Genomic DNA, 18,639 nt, shown 5'->3' on the forward strand with positions numbered 1-18,639 from the left:
AATGATTTCTAATGCACCGAGGGCTGGATCTCCATGGCACACCCCTTAGGCCATCTCCCAGTCCCATGAAGAGACCAGCCCAGACCAACCAGTTCATGATAAGTGTGTGGAGGCTGGAGACCTCTGGAGCTCTGATCAAAGAGGCTCCCCCCACACACAGCCCCCTACAAGTGATCCTGGGAGGCCTCAAGTGCTTGACCACTCAGCCCAGAAAGGCTTCCTGTGCTCCTACCATAGCCTGCATCCCATTTTTCCTGGTTCAGGAGCCCTGCTGGCTGAAGGGGAGCACCTGGGAGTCTCCACCACCCCACCACCCACCCCCGGCATGAAAACCCTAAAGAAACAGTGGTTAGAAGTACTGAGCACCTACCAATTTGTGCTCTGTTTCCTCTTTCTGGGTAAGGGGAGCAGGGGCCCACTTGGGAAGGTGGGAAAAGGGAAGGTAGGCTAAGAAGGCTGGAGCACCCCCTACGGGACCAGGGCAAAGGGAGGGGCGTGCCAAAGTCTAGCAGCGAAATGGGCAAGGATCTCACTGCTGAGGGGAGAGGGGAGAAGTCACTGCGGTTTCACAATCTAACTCATTTTCCTTTCTCAACTTTCCCCTAGGCCCTTTCTTTTCCCTTGTTGGCTTCTTCCTCCTCTTCACCTCGCTCTGGTATTTCTCTGTTCTCTACTTGGTATGGTTATTCCTGGACTGCGACACACCCCAGCAAGGTGAGTGCTAAACAAGGGCAGGAGGAGAAGGGGGTGACAGAGGACGAGATGGTTGGATGGCAACACGGACTCAATGGACATGAGTGTGAGCAACCTCTGGGAAATAGTGAAGGGCAGGGAAGGCTGGCATGCTGCAGTCCTTGGGGTCACAGAGAGTCAGACACAACTTAGCAGGTAAACAACAAAAACAAGGCCCGGGTAGAAGGAGGTGATAAATGGTGTCTGTAGTGATTCTTCCCCCCTTATCCCTCTGCCCAAGGTGGAAGGCGTAATCAGTGGTTGAGGAACTGCACTGTGTGGAAACACCTGAGCGATTATTTCCCCATTAAGGTAGCAGGTCACCCTCCAAGGGATGCTCCACTCCTCCCGCTCCCTTACCTCCCACCTCCTCTCTCCTCCCCATGATGGACTCTCACCTCTGGCTGCTTAAGTTCAGGTAACAGGGCAGGGGGTGGGATGGTGTTCCAGAGTGGACCCTTGTGCCTTCGACTGCATCTTAGACCCTGATCTCTCAGGTCTTTTGGTGGGGAGGGAAGTCCTTTCAGCTGGGGGCCTGCCTTCTCTGCTTTCTTTCCTTCATCCTGCCCCCTGCTACCACAGCTGGTGAAAACAGTAGAGGTGCCCCCAGACAGGAGCTACGTTCTAGTGTCCCACCCACATGGGACCATGGGCTTCGGAAGCTTCTGTAACTCCTGCACTGAGAGCACTGGCTCCTCCCAGCAGTTCCCAGGGCTTTGGTTCTTACTGGCCGTGTTGAATGGCCTCTTGTACATGCCAGTCTGTCAAAAGTACATTATGTCCTGTGGTGAGTTTGAGCTGAGTGACAGAGGATGACCCCACCCCAATCTGGCCAGAGTGACCCCCAGTCACCACCCACCCCAGGCACTTGGCTTGAATTGGCCAGGTTCACAGTGGGGGACAGGAGGTGGCTTGGCCCACGTGTCCTGCATCCGTGCTGGGAGAGGCACTGTAGGACACGTGGACAGGGGCACAGGGGTAGGGAATGTGGAGAGAATGGGGTGATGTCTAATACTCAGTGTGCTAAAGGGAGAGGTGAGGGACTATCGGGCCCATGAGGGGCACTAACTCTTCCTGAACCTCCTCATGCCCACAGGAATATGTTCTGTGAACCGTCAGAGCCTGGATTTTATTTTGTCTCAACCACAGCTCAGCAGGGCTGTGCCCATGGTGGTTGGGGAGCCAATGAGGCCCTGTATGCTGTCCCAGGGGAGCATGGCCTCACTCTCCGGAATCGTAAAGGCTTCATCCACCTGGCACTGAGACACGGGTGAATGGGTGCCCTGACAGGGCTGCCTTCAGTGGTCAGAACCTCACAGTGTCTCTGGGGATCTACACTCTATTCCTGCACACAGGCTGAGGTCACGAGGGCGTAGCAGAAGGATGTGCAATCATCTTCTCCTGGAAGAACTCCAAAATTACAACTCTCTGCTGAACAACCATTGACAGGAGAATGTTGGATCCCACGAAAAAAAGATACCCCACATCCAAGGGCAAAGGAGAAGCCCCAGCAAGATGGTAGGAGGGCCATAACTGCCTTTAGAACCAAGCCTCACACCCACCAGGTATGCTTGGAGGGCTCAAACAACACCTTGGGCACAGCAGCACCCAGAGAACCCACAGAGACTGAGCCAGACCTGCCTGTGAGTGTTGCATGTCTCCTGTAGAGGTCAGCAGTGGCCTGCCACAGGGGCAGGGACTCTGGATGCAGCAGACCTGGGTCACACATCATGTGGCATAAGCCCTTTTGGAGGTTGCCATTAACCCTACCAATAAATCCACCAAGCAGATAACCCACAAACTACAGAACAATTATACCAAATAAATTCTCACACTGTTAAGAAAGTTCTAGGACCCACAACAGATTTCCCAATCTGGGGATCTGGCAAAAAGGACCGAGAACCCCCAGGGAATTTGATTTTGGAGGCCAGTGGAATTTGATTACAGAACTTACACAGGACTGGGGAAACAGACTCTTGGAGGGCCCAAACAAAACCTGTGTGCACCAGGACCCAGGAGAAAGCAGCAGTAACCTCACAGGAGACTGACCCAGACTTGCCTGTGAGTGCCAGGAATCTCCGGTGGAGGCCTAGGTTGGCAGTGGCCTGCTGCGGAGTCAGGGGCACTGAGTGTGGCACAGGACCTTTTGAAGGAGGCCCCCATTATCTTCATTACCTCCACCATAGTTTGGTCTCAGTCAAAAAACAGGGAGAGCACACAGCCCCATCCATCAACAGAAAATTGGATTAAAGATTTACTGAGCATGGCCCAGCCCATCAGAACAAGACCCAGTTTCCCTCACAGTCAGTCTCTCCCATCAGGAAGCTTCCTCTGACTTATCCTTATCTGTCAGAGGGAAGACAGGGTGAAAATCACAATCACAGAAAACTAACCAATCTGATCACATGGACCACAGCCTTGTCTAACTCAGTGAAACTATGAGCCATGCCGTGTATGGCCACTCAAGACGGACGGGTCATGGTGGAGAGTTCTGACAAAATGTGGTCCACTGGGGAAGGGAATGGCAAACCACTTAAAGTATTCTTGCCTTGAGAACCCCATGAACAGTAGGAAAAGGCAAAAAGATATGATGCTGAAAGATGAACTCTCCAGGTCAGTAGTGCCCAAAATGCTACTGGAGATCAGTGGAGAAATGACTCCAGAAAGAATGAAGAGATGGAGCCAAAGGGAAAACAACACCCAGTTGTGGATGTGACTGGTGATGGAAGTAAAGTCGGATGCTGCAAAGAACAATATTGCATAGGAACCTGGAATGTTAGGTCCATGAATCAAGGCAAATTGGAAGTGGTCAAACAGGAGATGGTAAGAGTGAACATCAACACTTTAGGAATCAGTGAACTAAAATGGACTGGAATGGGTGAATTTAACTCAGATGACCATTATATCTACTACTATGGGCAGGAATCCCTTAGAAGAAATGGAGTAGCCCTCGTACAGAACAAAAGAGTCCAAAATGCAGTACTTGGATGCAATCTCAAAAACAACAGAATGATCTCTGTTCGTTTCCAAGGCAAACCATTCAACATCCCAGTAATCCAAATCTATGCCCCAACCAGTAATGCTGAAGAAGCTGAAGTTGAATGGTTCTATGAAGACCTACAAGACCTTCTAGACCTAACACCCCGAAAAAGATGTCCTTTTCATCATAGGGGACTGGAATTCAAAAATAGGAAGTCAAGAGATACCTGGAGTAACAGGCAAATTTTACCTTGGAGTACAAAATGAAACAGGGCAAAGGCTTACAGAGTTTTGACAAAAGAACGCACTGGTCATAGCAAACACCCTCTCCCAACAACACAAGAGAAGACTCTACACATGAACATCACCAGATGGTCAGTACTGAAATCAGATTGATTATATTCTTTGCAGCCAAAGAAGGAGAAGCTCTATACAATCAGCAAAAATAAGACTATGAGCTGACTGTGACTCAGATCAAGAACTCCTTATTGCAAAATTCAGACTTAAATTGAAGAAAGTAGGGAAAACCACTAGACCATTCAGGTATGACCTAAATCAAATTCCTTACGATTATACAGTGGAAGTGACAAATAGATTCAAGGGATTTGGTCTGATAGAAGGAGTGCCTGAAGAACTATGGATGGAGGTTCATGACATTGTACAGAAGGCAGTGATCGAGATCATCCCCAAGAAAAAGAAATGCAAAAAGGCAAAATGGTTGTCTGAGGAGGCCTTAAAAATATCTGGGAAAAGAAGAGAACCAAAAGGCAAAGGAGTAAAGGAAAGATATACCCTGAATTCAGAGTTCCAAAGAATAGCAAGGAGAGATAAGAAAGCATTCCTCAGTGAAAATGCAAAGAAATAGAAGAAAGCAATAGAATGAGAAAGACTAAAGATCTCTTCAAGAAAATTAGAGATACCAAGGGAACATTTCATGCAAGGATGGGCACGATAAAGGACAGAAATTGTATGGACATAAGAGAAGCAGAAGATGTTAAGAAACTGTGGCAAGAATACACAGAAGGACTCTACAAAAAAGATCTTAATGACCCAGATAATCACAATGATGTGATCACTCACCTAGAGCCAGATATCCTGGAGTCCAAAGTCAAGTTGGCCTTAAGAAGTATCACTACGAACAAAGCTAGTGGAAGTGAAGGAATTCCAGTTGAGCTATTTCAAATCCTAAAAGATGATGCTGTGAAAGTGCTGCACTCAATATGCCAGCAAATTTGGAAAATTCAGCAGTGGCCTCAGGACTGGAAAAGGTCAATTTTCACTCCAATCCCAAAGAAAGGTAATGCCAAAGAATGTTTAAACTACCGCACAATTGCACTCATCTCACACCCTAGCAAAGTAATGCTCAAAATTCTCCAAGCCAGGCTTCAACAGTACATAAACCAAGAACTTCCAGATGTTTAAGCTGGGTTTAGAAAAGGCAGAGGAAGCAGAGATCAAATTGCCAACATCCGTTGGATCATCAAAAAAGCAAGAGAGTTCCAGAAAAACATCTATTTCTGCTTTACTGACTATGCCAAAGCTTTTGACTGTGTGGATCACAACAAATTGTGGAAAATTCTGAAAGAGATGGGAATACCGGACCACCTGACCTGCCTCCTGAGAAATCTGTATGCAGGTCAAGAAGCAACAGTTAGAACCGGACATGGAACAATAGGCCAGTTCCAAACTGAGAAAGGAGTATATCGAGGCTATATTTTGTCACCCTGCTAATTTAACTCATATGCAGAGTACATCATGCAAAATGCCAGGCTGGATGAAGCACAAGCTGAAACCAAGATTACCCGGAGAAATATCAATAACCTCAGATATGCAGATGACACCACACTTACGGCAGAAAGCAAAGAGGAACTGAAGAGCCTCGATGAAAGTGAAAGAGGAGAGTGAAAAAGCTGGCTTAAAACTCAACATTCAAAAAATGAAGATCGTGGCATCTGATCCCATCACTTCATGGCAAATAGATGGGGAAACAATGGAAATAGTGACAGACTTTATTTTCTTGGGCTCCAAAATCACTGCACATGGTGACTGCAGCCATGAAATTAAAAGACACTTGCTCCTTGGAAGAAAAGCTATGACCAACCTAGACAGCATATTAAAAACCAGAGACATTACTTTGCCAACAAAGGTCCATCTAGTCAAAGCTATGGTTTTTCAAGTAGTTATGTATAGATGTCAGAGTTGGACTACAAAGAAAACTGAGCGCTGAAGAATTGATGCTTTTGAACTGTGGTGTTGGAGAGAAGACTCTTGAGAGTCCCTTGGACTGCAAGGAGATCAAACCAGTCCATCCTAAGGGAAATCAGTCCTGAATATTCATTGGAAGGACTGATGCTGAAGCCAGAGCTCCAATAATTTGGCCACCTGCTGTGAAGAACTGACTCATTGGAAAGGACCCTGATCCTGGGAAAGATTAAAGGCAGGAGGAGAAGGGGACAATAGAGAATGAGATGGTTGGATGGCATTGCCGACTCCATGGACATGAGCTTGAGCAAGCTCCAGGAGTTGGTGATGGACAGGGAACCCTGGCGTGCTGCAGTACATGGGGGTCACAAAGAGTCAGACACAACTGAGTGACCAAACTAAACTGAGGAGCCTGGAAGTGCTTTCCTGGTGGCTTAGCAGTGAAGAATCTTCCTGCAATGCAGGAGACACAGGAGACTCAGGTTTGATCCCTGGGTCGGGAAGATCCCCTGGCCAAGGGCATGACAATCCACACTAGTGTTCTCTCCTGGAGAATACCATGCACAGAGGAGCCTGGAAGTCTATAGTCCATAGGATTTCAAAGAGTCAGACATGACTGAAGTGACTTAGCAGGCTTGCGCACAGGAGCCTGAAAGCTTTCCTGGATCCCATGTGTAATATTGCTAGAGACAAGAAGGGCTTGTGTAAGGCTGGACCCAAAGAAGGACTTCCCTTGTCAGGATAAGATGAGAGCCTCCCACCCCAGCACAGTCACCGTCTCCCATTCCCAGTTCTCTCCTCACCTGATGGCATCTTCTCCCGTGCAGGAAGGATGAGGGAGGCATAGCCCTGGCTGGGGTCCAGGGACGGTGCTGGACCATGTGTTCTAGGAGGGAAGACAGATTGGAAGCTTACTGTGGCTTCTTGAATCTAAGCTTTAGTGCCATGGGATCCAGAGAAGGGTAATCCGGAGGGTCAACACATGAGAGCTTCCTGTAAGTGGGGGATGGAAAGCAGCTTTGAAAAAAGTAAACCTCCTGTAGGTGGTCTTGCCTCCAGTCCCAACGAGGCAATCAGAGCCTTGCAGAGACCCCTGGAGATGCCCTGAGGACAGCAGAGCAGGCCCCTTTAGCTTGGTCCTCCCCAGCCTTGCACCAGCTGCTTTCCTGAATTTACCTCCCAATGTTCCCTTGCAGAAGTCCTTTTAAAAACCAAACAGGGCCGGAAATTGCTGGGCTCCAGAAATTGCTGGTGTAGGTGATTGCTCTGGACTCTGTTGGCTTGTGGGTGGGTTGCAACAGGGAACAGTCCCTAAGTCATAAACCGGTGAAGGGGCCAAAGAAGGTTGAGAAGGTCAACAAGGATGCTGAATTAGTGGCCAAGTGGAACTACTATACTCTAAGTCAGGAAATGTTAAGATGACCAGTAGTTGCCTGTGAACTTGGCAGACTTTACAACAAAGATGCCATCACTGAGTTTTTACTGGCCAAATCTTCTGAAAAGGCTCTTGGGAAGGCAGCCTCTCACATTAAAAGCATTAAGAATGTGACAGAACTGAGGCTCTCTGACAACCCCACCTGGGAAGGCGATCAAGGAAACCCTAAAGGTGACAAGCATGACGACCTCCAGCGGGCACATTTCATCTGCCCCCTCGTGGGCTTGGAGATGAACAGCCAACACAGCTATTGCTTCTTCCGGTGCTTTGATTGTGTGTTTTCCGGGTAAGCCCTCAAAGAGATCAAAGCAGAAGTTTGTCACACGTGCAGGGTTGCCTTCCAGGAGGGGATGAGGTCATCGGGCTCAACAGCACCAAGGAAGGCGTGGGAGTGCTGCTGAAGAGCGGGATGGAGGAGAGGCAGCTGCGAGCCAAGCTGGGGAAGGAAACAAAGAAACCCAAGGCAGCAGAGTCTGTCTCAAAATCAGGTGTCAGTGAAGAAGCCCCAGGACCATCAAAAATGAAGACAGGGAAGCCCGAAGAAACCCGTCTTGACTCTTGAGAGAAGAAGACCAACTAACTCAGCTCCCAAAAGTGCAGCAGCACCCAGGAGTGCTTCTCGAAAAGCCGCCAAGAGGTCCATCGCTGACAGCAAACAGTCAGAAGCTTACAAGTCTCCCTCACCACCCACAACTCTGCCAAGCCCTCCAAGGAGGATCGGCCCACTGGGTCACCCACACGTCCTACTGCTTCTGAGGCCCGTGGTGCAGCCTCCACTGGGCCCTGTGTACTTGCTCATCCCCTTAAAGCTGGAGCCACTCGAGTCGGAAGGCGCAGTGGGGACTCAGTGACCCTGCCGGCCCCCCGCCCATCACCCTCTCCCGGTCATCTCCACCCTCTGTGCGCTTGGACCTTCCCACGGCCCCGAGAGCATTTTGGGCACATGTTTACGCTCAAAATAATTAGACTCCAGATTCCTCCTGGGTGTGTGGTCAGCTCATTTTGACTAAAGTTCTCATGGTTTTGCTACCAACAGTTAAGTAATTAAATAAGCCGAGTGAGACTGAACTTGAGAAAGGAAAAATAAAAATAAAAAACCACCGTCGTTGGGCATTTCCAGCCTGTGACACCCCACTTGCACCCACAGCTAGATTGTCCTTCTTCCTTCCTCCCACCCAGACTCCCATGAAAATTTCATCCATTGAGCCTTCCTTCCAGTGGGTGGGGCTAGCTCCCCGGCTGTGTCACCATTTTTTGTGGACTGAGCATCACTCTGGCCAGACTCTAAAGTCCCTCTCACCCTTGGCCCCCACCACCCTCATCACTTGCCCTTGGATGCAGGTGGATTGAGCAGGGACAGGAGGAAATATCTCTTGCCAAAAGGTCCCTGGACCAGGAAGCTGCAAGCGAGTGAGACCTGGTGCAGGGAGAGAAAGATGTGCCAGCCTGAGCCATACTAGAATCTGCCTATCCCGTCTCCTACTAACCCACCCTTCATTCAGGGAGCATCTCCACGTGCTAGGGATGCATCATGGCGGCTGCAGTGATGAGCCCAATTCTCTTCTTGTTGCTCATAGTGTGTGGGAGACTTTGATCAGAAAGTCATCATGACAGAGGGAAAGTGCTTTGTGTCAGGAGACAATGTGATGTGTGACAGAGGCTTCTCATGGGTGTGCATCAGACTTCCCTAAAAGAAAGTAACCTTGGGACTTGCCCGGTGGCCAGTGGTTAAGAATCTGCCTTGCAATGCAGGGGACACAGGTTTGATCCCTGGTCAAGGAAGTAAGGTCTCACATGCTGCAGAGCAGCTAAACCTGCACTGCAATGAAAATCCCGTGTGACACTAAGACCTGATGCAGCCAAATAAATAAATATTAAAAAAAAAAGTAACCTTCACAAAAAACAGAAGTGTCCCTCCAGTGAGGACAGGGGCAACGTAGGAGTGGGGAGTGGAGGTCACCACAAACTATTGAATGCCAGGTAGACTCAATAATGTTTGTTCAACACAGGGAATATTGACAATATTTTTAAGAACTATAAATGGAAAGTAACTGTTAAAAATCATAATAATTTAGATTTCCCTGGTGGTACAATGGATGGGAGCCCACCTGCCAGTTCAGGGGACACAGGTTCAGTCTCTGGTTGGAGAGGATCCCACACGACATGGAGCAACTGAGCCCGAGGGCCACAAATGTTGAAGCCTGGGATGCCTAGAGCCCAAGAGCCTCAGCCACTAAGCCTGGGTGCTGCAACTACTGAGCCCAGATGCCACAACTACTGAAGCCATGAGCTCAGAGCCTGTATCCTGAAACAAGAGAAGGCACCACAATGAGAAGTCCATGCCCAGCAAGGCAGAGTAGACCCTGTTCACTGCAACCAGAGAAAGCCCTTGCACAGCAACAAAGACCCAGCACAGCCAGTAATAAATAAGTAAATAATTTTAAATAGTTGCAATAACTTTTTAAATTTAATTCTTTTTTATATTTTATTTTTGGCTGCATTGAATCTTTCTGGCTGCATGCAGTGCTTACTCTAGTTGCACCAAGCCGGGGCTACACTCTACTCGCAGTCCGTGGGCTTCTCATTGCCGTGGCTTCTGTGTTGCCAAGCACAGACTCCAGAGCTCTTGGGTTTTAGTATCTGTGGCTGCAGCTCAGTAGCTGTGCTGCATGAGCTTAATTGCCTCACGGCATGTGGAATCTTCCCAGACCAGGGATCGAACCCGTGTCTCCTGACTTGCCAGGAAGATTCCTAACTGTTGGACTATCAGGGAAGTCTAATTTTTTTTCAAGTGATGATCCAGGAATTCCCAGGTGGTACAATGAATAGGACTCAGTTCATACTACCTAGGGCCCAGGTTCAATTCCTGGTTGGGGAACTAAAATCCCACAAAGCCAAGTATGGCCAAATAACAACACGAAGAAAGGGGACTTCCAGTAACCTGGAAAAAATGCTGGCTCACTGCCTCTGGTCAGGCTTGAACAAGATTCTGGTCAAGGTGAACACTGGCCCCCGACCACTTGGAGCATGTGCCCACAGCCCAGTGGACTCTCTTTTGGAGGGGCTCCCCAATCCTTAGCATTTCCCACAAAGCCATGCCCCTAGAGGTCTCTCCACGGGGGCCTAAGCTACTCCTTAGGGATTAAAGCTTCCTGCACATCCTCTACACCTCAGGGCCAGGCCCCGGGGAAAAACGGGGAGCCCTGCTATTCAGGGTACACACCCACATGGTGAGCCCCATTGGCCCAGACCTCTGGCCTTGGATGGGCCCTGGTACCAGCTGGAGTCAATGCCCAGATCCCAGATCAGATTGCTGAGCTTGCAGATCTGCAATCAGAAGGGATTTGTCAAGCTGGCACTGGAACACCGGTGAGGACCCCGGGGGTGGTCAGGCAGGGTTTCTAGGGCAGCGCTGCTGGGGAGGAGCCCCGCCCCCAAGGCCTGGAGTCAGGGGTCCCCTGTGCCCCGAGCCTCCCCGGTGCCAGTCTTCTCTCTGGGGGAGAACGAGCCCTCCCACAGTTTCTGAACCTGCCGGGGTCCTGGGTGGAAAGACTCAGGAAACACTGGGTCACTGCTGAGAGTGGCCCTGTGAATGTTCCAGGCCCCAGGGCCTCCTGCCCTTCCACACCTGAAACCTCTGCCTGCTCTGCTCCCAGGCTCCCCAGCCCGCTCCCCACTCCTGGGCTCAAGGCCCCCCGCATGGTTGGGAGGTGAAGGTCCTAAGTTGGGACCTGAATACTTGGTGCCAGCCCCACCCCCAGGCTGGCATTTGGCAAACCCACCAGCCCTGAACTCTGTCCCACTAGATCCCTCAGGAGGGAGAGGGACTTACCTGAAGGGGTCTCAGTGACCACCTGTCTTATTCCTCTTCTGCCCACACTGCAGGCCCCGATCCACATACAGTGAACCAGGTGGCCCGCCTCAACACACATGGACACGGTGCAGGGGGTCACTGTGGAGCCACCCAGGCAGCTGTTCCAAGAGCACACCCTGTGCTACGGGGTCCCTGCGCACAGACACCTCCTTATCACCTAGGCAGCCGCAGGGCCCTGGAGGAGTGTGGGTGGGGACTGAACTTCACACTGGGAATATACATGTGGTATTGCTGTGTTTGTCCTTAGGGTTGAGACCCCCGTGCCGAGTAACGCCTCCGAGTAGCCTAGACACTCCCAGACCTGCGAACACTAGGGTGCGCTCGTCCAGTATCTGTGATATCATGCAGTCAGGGCTGGGATCCAGTGGGTGGGCTCTCTGGCTTCTTCCGCAACCCTTTCCCACAAGATTTCTACTGCACCCAGGGGTGGACCTCGGTGGCATGTCCCCTGCCACCTCCCTGCCTCCCAGCCCCAGGTAGTGGCCAGCCCAGACCAACCCACTGGAGAAGTTCATGGTAAGTGCAGGGAGGCTGGAGACCTCTGGGGCTCTGAACATAATCTCCACATCCACAGGCGATCCCTGGAGGCCACAAGGGCTTGGTCACTGAGACCAGAAAGGCTTCCAGCATCCAGTCCGGGAGCCCGGCTGGCAGAAGAGGAGCACCTGGGAGTCTCCACCGCCCCACTGCCCTCCCCCAGCATGAAAACCCTAAAGTACTGAGCATCTACAAATACGTGTTCTGTTTCCTCTGCATGGGTGAGGGGAACCGAGCTGGGGTCCACTAGGGAAGATGGAAAGAGGGGAGGGTGGAAGAGAAAGGCTGGAGCCCACTGTCACTCAGACCTCTAGGGCCAGGGAGGGGGTGCCCAGAAGTCCAGCTGGGAGACCGGCAGGGGTCTCATTGGTGAGGGTGGAGAAGTCACTGCAGTTCCAGAATCTAAATCATTCTCCTTTCTCCTTTGTACCCAGGCCCTTTCTTTTCCTTTCTTGCCTCCTTTCTCCTCTTCACCTCCCTCTGGTGGCTCTCTGTTCTCTACTCGGTGTGGTTATTCCTGGACCGGGACACACCCCACCGAGGTGAGTGCTTAAACAAGGGCCCGGGCAGAAGAGGTGATAAAGGCTGTCTGTAGGAATTCTTCCCCCGCCCTTATCGCTCTGCTCAAGGAGGAAGGCGTTGTCAGTGGACGAGGAACTGGGCTCTTTGGAAACACCTGAGTGATTATCTCCCCATTAAGGTAACAGGACACCCTCCAATGGATGCTCTCCCCCTCCCTCTCCCCTACCCCGCCACCTCCTCACCCCTCCTCACCTCTCCCTATGACGGCTGCTTCAGTTCAGTCAATGGGGCAGCGAGTGTGGTGGTGTTTCAAGAGTGAACCGTGTGCCCTTGACCCCATCTTTGATTCTGAACTCTGACGTCTGTTAGTGCGGAGGGAGGTCTTCTCCCGTAAGTCTTCTCTGCTTATTTCCCTCACCCTGTCCCCTGCCCCCCACAGCTGATAAAAATAGCAGAGCTGCCCTCAGATGGGAACTACGTACTTGTCACCCACCCACATGGGATCTTGGCCATCGGAAGCTTCTGTAACTTCCGCACGGAGGGCACTGGCTCCTCCCAACAGTTCCCAGGGCTTCAGTTCTCGGTGGCGATATTGAACAGGCTCTTCTGCCTCCCAGTCTACTGAGACTATGTTATGTCCTATGGTAAGTCTCGAGTCGAGTGACAGAAGGCAACTCCATCTGGCTGGAGTGGTCCCCACTCACAGCCTACCACAGGCACTCGGCTTGAACTCACAGTGTAGGGTCAGGAAGTGGCTTTGGAGCAAGGGTCCCGGATCCTTGCTGGGAGAGGTGCTGTAGGGTTCACGGACTGGGGGGCAGGGGGACAGGGGTAAGGAGTTTGGAAAGAAAGGGGTGGGATCTCACTCTTCCTGTGCTAAAGGGAGAAGAGCCTAGGGAGCCAATGAGTGGGTAAGATCTGTTCCTGCACCCCCTCTTGTCCACAGGAGCACGTTCCATGACCCATCAGAGCCTGGATTTTATTCTGTCCCAGCCCCAGCTCGGCCAGGCTGTGATCATCATGGTCGGGGGAGCCCATGAGGCCTTGCATGCCATCCCAGGGGAGCACTGCCTCATTCTCCAGAACTGTAAAGGTTTTGTCCTGCTGGCACTGAGGCACGGGTGAGCGGTGGCCCACCTCACTGTATGTCTGGGGATCTGCACTCTATGCCTACACACCCGCCCCCTGGAGGTGGACTGTGTGTCCCCAGAGCTTCCACCGTGACCACCGCTAGAGGGCGCTCTAGGCAGACCTTGGGTGTTTCCTCTGTGCCCAGCCCTGGTGCCCATTCCCTGGGCTTCCTCCTACGCAGAGAGAGACGGGATCACAGTGCAAATCGCTGGACCCAGTGTCTTGGATGCCCATAGTTCATTGCTTTATGAAATCCTTCAAGCAAGACCTTGCAGGCTTCTTTACTTGTGAAATAGGGTGAACACCCACCTTGCCACCGCGTTGAAGTTGAGACTGTATGAGAAAATGTATATACAGTGGCCCAGTACACATTCGTCTTAAGAACCATGAGTCCCGGACTTCCCTGGTGGTCCAGTGGGTAAGACACCATACTCCCAATGCAGGGGACCTGGATTTGATCCCTGATCAGGGAACTAGATCCCACATGCCCCAGCAAAGACATGGCAGAACCAAATAACTAAATAAAAATATTTTTTTTTAAAAAGAAACATAAGTCCCTTCTTCCAGATCTTTCCTTGTAGTAACATCATTTGGCCTACAAAGTGCTTCAAATGGCCTTGGGAAGTGGGAACCTGTGGAGGAAGAATGTGGGGGCCCTCCCAGAGCCCCTTATGTGACTAGCCCTCTTCTCTCGTCTCTTGACATCTTCAGAGTTAAGGCTTTTGCCCCAGACTCCTGGCAGCGTCCGTTCCAGGTCACCAGGTCACCAGTTCACCATCAAGAAGTTCGTGGGCATTTCTCCTTACATCTTCTGGGGCCATGGTCTCTTCTCAGCCAAGTCCTGGGGCCTGGTGCCCTTGCAGACCCATCACCACTGTGGGTGAGCGCCCGTGTCCAGGGAAGAAGGCCAATGTGAGCTGCATGGGCAGCCGAGGCCCCTCCCCTGACCTGTGTCCCCCTGTCCCTGCAGTGGGCCGCCCCATCCCAGTGCCCCAGTGTCCACAGCCCACCGAGGAGCAGGTGGACCACTATCACACGCTGTACATGAAGGCTCTGGAGCAACTGTTTGAGGAGCACGAGGAGAGCTGCGGCCTCCCGGCTTCTACTCACCTCACCTTCATCTAGGCCTGGCCTCACCACCCCCCACCTCACAGCCTGCCCCCCGCCCCCAGCCCCTGATCCCAGTGCCTGAGACCCCCACCTACTGCCATGCTACTGTGCCAATAAGAGCCAGTTCTCTCTCCACTGCTTGGTAGAGTCAGATGCCTGCAGAACTCAGGCTCTCCCTCTGCGTGTGAGCATGTCCACATGTAATCCACTTCCATTCTAACAGATACAGTTTCTGCCTTTGACCGAGTATCAGACCCATACGTTCTCCTCCCAGAAACTTAGTTCTGCTGCATGAATTTGCTAAAGTCTCTTCCTTTGGCGGGGTCCCTTCTCCCTCTATAAATAAAGGCATGTACTTAGCTAAGAGCTGTTGGGGAGGAAAGCTCCCAGAGGGCTTGGCTTTTAAGAGTGAACAAGGTTAGGTAGGAAGAGTCAATAGGGTAGATGGTGAAATACTATAAACAAAAGCTGATAAAGGTCAGGGGTGCCTGACTGTAGGGAGTGTTGGACTGACCCCCCGTGACAGAAAGATAGAGTTAAGTACATAGCTTATTTCTGCATCTCTTTCCATCCTTCATGTTCCCTGGGGGATGGAAGACCAGATGAAGCACGAATTTATTTTACCAGCATGCGGCCCTACTGCACACCTAGCCTTCAGTTCAGTTCAGTTCAGTCGCTCAGTCGTGTCTGACTCTTTGCGACCCCATGAATCGCAGCACGCCAGGCCTCCCTGTCCATCACTGACTCCCGGAGTTCACTCAAATTCATGTCCATCGAGTCAGTGATGCCATCCAGCCATCTCATCCTCTGTTGTCCCCTTCTCCTCCTGCCCCCAATCCCTCCCAGCATCAGAGTCTTTTCCAATGAGTCAACTCTTCGCATGAGGTGGCCAAAGTATTGGAGTTCCAGCTTTAGCATCAGTCCTTCCAAAGAAATCCCAGGGCTGATCTCCTTTAGAATGGACTGGTTGGATCTCCTTGTAGTCCAAGGGAGTGTCAAGAGTCTTCTCCAACACCACAGTTCAAAAGCATCAATTCTTCAGCACTCAGCTTTCTTCACAGTCCAACTCTCACATCCATACATGACCACTGGAAAAACCATAGCCTTGACTAGATGGACCTTTGTTGGCAAAGTAATATCTCTGCTTTTGAATATGCCATCTAGGTTGGTCATAACTTTCCTTCCAAGGAGTAAGCGTCTTTTAATTTCATGGCTGCAGTCACCATCTGCAGTGATTTTGGAGCCCCCAAAAATAAAGTCTGACACTGTTTCCACTGTTTCCCCATCTATTTCCCATGAAGTGATGGGACCAGATGCCATGATCTTAGTTTTCTGAATGTTGAGCTTTAAGCCAACTTTTTCACTCTCCTCTTTCATCAAGAGGCTTTTTAGTTCCTCTTCACTTTCTGCCATAAGGGTGGTGTCATCTGCATATCTGAGGTTATTGATATTTCTCCCGGCAATCTTGATTCCAGCTTGTGTTTCTTCCAGCCCAGTGTTTCTCATGATGTACTCTGCATATAAGTTAAATAAGCAGGGTGACAATATACAGCCTTGACGAACTCCTTTTCCTATTAGGAACCAGTCTGTTGCTCCATGTCCAGTTCTAACTGTTGCTTCCTGACTTGCATACAAATTTCTCAAGAGGCAGGTCAGGTGGTCTGGTATTCCCATCTCTTTCAGAATTGTCCACAGTTTATTGTGATCCACACAGTCAAAGGCTTTGGCATAGTCAATAAAGCAGAAATAGATGTTTTTCTGGAACTCTCTTCCTTTTTTCATGATCCAGCGGATGTTGGCAATTTGATCTCTGGTTCCTCTGCCTTTTCTAAAACCAGCTTGAACATCAGGAAGTTCACAGTTCACGTATTGCTGAAGCCTGGCTTGGAGAATTTTGAGCATTACTTAACTAGAGTGTGAGATGAGTGCAATTGTGCGGTAGTTTGAGCATTCTTTGGCATTGCCTTTCTTTGGGATTGGAATGAAAACTGACCTTTTCCAGTCCTGTGGCCACTGCTGAGTTTTCCAAATTTGCTGGCATATTGAGTGCAGCACTTTCACAGCATCATCTTTCAGGATTTGAAATAGCTCAACTGGAATTCCATCACCTCCACTAGCTCTGTTCATAGTGATGCTTTCTAAGGCCCACTTGACTTCACATTCCAGGATGTCTGGCTCTAGGTCAGTGATCACACCATTGTGATTATCTTGGTCATGAAGAACTTCTTGCCACCTCTTCTTAATATCTTCTGCTTCTGTTAGGTCCATACCATTTCTGTCCTTTATCGAGCCCATTTTTGCAGGAAATGTTCCCTTGGTATCTCTAATTTTCTTGAAGAGATCTCTAGTCTCTCCTATTCTGTTGTTTTCCTCTATTTCTTTGCATTGATTGCTGAGGAAGGCTTTCTCATTTCTCCTTGATATTCTTTTGAACTCTGCGTTCAGATGCTTATATCTTTCCTTTTCTCCTTTGCTTTTCACTTCTCTTCTTTTCACAGCTATTTGTAAGCCTCCCCAGACAACCATTTTGCTTTTTTGCATTTCTTTTCCATGAGGATGGTCTTGATCCCTGTCTCCTGTACAATGTCATGAACCTCCGTCCATAGTTCATCAGGCACTCTGTCTATTAGATCTAGTCCCTTAAATCTATTTCTCACTTCCACTGTATAATCCTAAGGGATTTGATTTAGGTCATACCTGAATGGTCTAGTGTTTTTCCCTACTTTCTTCAATTTAAGTCTGAATTTGGCAATAAGGGAGTTTATGATCTGAGCCACAGTCAGCTCCTGGTCTTGTTTTTGCTGGCTGTATAGAGCTTCTCCATCTTTGGCTGCAAAGAATATAATCAATCTGATTTCGGTGTTGGCCATCTGGTGATGTCCAAGTGTAGAGTCTTCTCTTGTGTTGTTGGAAGAGGATGTTTGCTATGACCAGTGTGTTCTCTTGGCAAAACTCTATTAGTCTTTGCCCTGCTTCATTCTGTATTCCAAGGCCAAATTTGCCTGTTACCCCAGGTGTTTCTTGACTTCCTACTTTTGCATTCCAGTCCCCTATAATGAAAAGGACATCTTTTTGGGGTGTTGGTTCTAAAAGTTCTTGTAGGTCTTCATAGAACCGTTCAACTTCAGCTTCTTCAGCATTACTGGTTGGGGCATAGACTTGGATTACTGTGATATTGAATGGTTTGCCTTGGAAACGAACAGAGATCATTCTGTCGTTTTTGAGATTGCATCCAAGTACTGCATTTTGGACTCTTTTGTTCTGTACAAGGGCTACTCCATTTCTTCTAAGGGATTCCTGCCTGCAGTAGTAGATATAATGGTCATCTGAGTTAAATTCACCCATTCCAGTCCATTTCAGTTCGCTGATTCCTAGAATGTCAACGTTCACTCTTGCCGTCTCCTGTTTGACCACTTCCAATTTGCCTTGATTCATGGACCTAACATTCCAGGTTCCTATGCAATATTGCTCTTTACCGCATCGGACCTTGCTTCTATCACCAGTCACATCCACAGCTGGGTATTCTTTTTGCTTTGGCCCCATCCCTTCATTCTTTCTGGAGTTATTTCTCCACTGATCTCCAGTAGCATATTGGGCACCTACTGACCTGGGGAGTTCCTCTTTCAGTATCCTATCATTTTGCCTTTTCATACTGTTCATGGGGTTCTCAAGGCAAGAATACTGAAGTGGTTTGCCATTCCCTTCTCCAGTGGACCACATTCTGTCAGACCTCTCCACCACGACCCATCGTCTTGGGTGGCCCCACACGGCATGGCTTAGTTTCATTGAGTCAGACAAGGCTGTGGTCCGTGTGACTGGATTGACTAGTTTTCTGTGATTATGGTTTCAGTGTGTCTGCCTTCTGATGCTCTCTTGCAACACCTACTGTCTTACTTGGGTTTCTCTTACCTTGGATGAGGGGTATCTCCTCACGGCCGCCCCTCCTGACCTTGAACATGGAGTAGCTCCTCTCGGCCCTCCTGCACCCGTGCAGCCACCGCTCCTTAGGTCCTTAAGCCTAGCCTTAGGGCCACGTAAAATCATTTGCTCAAATAGAGAAAACTGTTGTGAGGATTAAATTATTAAGATTTAAGGAGTTAGTACAGAGGTTGGTTAT

The 18,639-nt window shown here is 49.8% G+C and overlaps 3 pseudogenes; all 3 read left to right on the forward strand.

Moving 5' to 3' along the window:
- Positions 1 to 276: 276 nt before the first annotated feature.
- Positions 277 to 2,343, forward strand: LOC133237993 (2-acylglycerol O-acyltransferase 3-like; annotated as a pseudogene).
- Positions 2,344 to 6,919: 4,576 nt separating this feature from the next.
- LOC133238298 (replication termination factor 2-like) lies at positions 6,920 to 8,254 on the forward strand (annotated as a pseudogene).
- A 625-nt stretch (positions 8,255 to 8,879) lies between these two features.
- LOC133238299 (2-acylglycerol O-acyltransferase 3-like) lies at positions 8,880 to 14,693 on the forward strand (annotated as a pseudogene).
- The last annotated feature ends 3,946 nt before the right edge of the window (positions 14,694 to 18,639 follow it).

This window comes from Bos javanicus, chromosome 25, assembly GCF_032452875.1.
Source record: "Bos javanicus breed banteng chromosome 25, ARS-OSU_banteng_1.0, whole genome shotgun sequence".
Taxonomy (NCBI): Eukaryota; Metazoa; Chordata; class Mammalia; order Artiodactyla; family Bovidae; genus Bos; species Bos javanicus.